Raw genomic sequence first — 803 nt, 5'->3', positions numbered from 1 at the left:
ATCTTTTTTAACGTCGGCTCGCTCCTAAATCTCCGAGGCCGCGAAAAACACTGCGGCGGGTCATTTCCATCTACATGGCTTTGCAAACGACTGCCGTGGGCCGTCTTTCACCAACGACGAGAGTTGCGTTGACTTCGTAGCGATCGAGTTTCGTAGCAGTCAACGTTACTAAAACACTCAGTTGGGAAACTCGCCGTCGAAACCTGGGCCGCTGTCGTCCACCGAGATCGAGCTAAATGCGAGAATAGCGCCACTCTTTATCGTTTGTCTGTACTGTGGTCACCTTGAGCTTTTTGAAAGCCTGTTTTTGCGTAAAAACAAACGGAAAATACTCTTTTTGTATGAAATTTATCGGAGATTAGTACAAAAAGAGGGGCGCGTTATGTTTCTAAAATCTATAGTTTGCAGGGTTTTGCGGCACAATTAATATTGTTTTTATACAACCATGCCTCAGCGGTCCTTTCAGGTAGCGCGTCCCGACCTAGGTGCATCTTAACTCCGGTAGTTCGACGCGGCACGTCCGCCGGGGAGACGGGGGTGGCACCCCTGTAACCTCTTCCGCTGTATCTGTTCTTAAAGCCAAAATAAAAGTCACGTGCAGTTCCTCGAGTGGCCGCTGCGGGAGAAATGGTGTCGTTGTGTTCGTCATTAGCTCGGTGCTCGGAGACAGATTGGGGTCACTTTTTCAAAGCTGTTTCTATGGGAGTTTCCCAACTGAGTGTTTAAGTAACGTTGGTAGCAGTCAACGAAGCGCTTAAATCGTGTTAGCGTCGATATATCACTTCATGGACACGAACACCAAA

This window comes from Ixodes scapularis, unplaced genomic scaffold (assembly GCF_016920785.2).
Source record: "Ixodes scapularis isolate PalLabHiFi unplaced genomic scaffold, ASM1692078v2 PGA_scaffold4__175_contigs__length_147842914, whole genome shotgun sequence".
NCBI lineage: Eukaryota > Metazoa > Arthropoda > Arachnida > Ixodida > Ixodidae > Ixodes > Ixodes scapularis.
The sequence above is the reverse complement of the archived record's forward strand: the minus strand, read 5'-3'. Positions refer to the sequence as shown.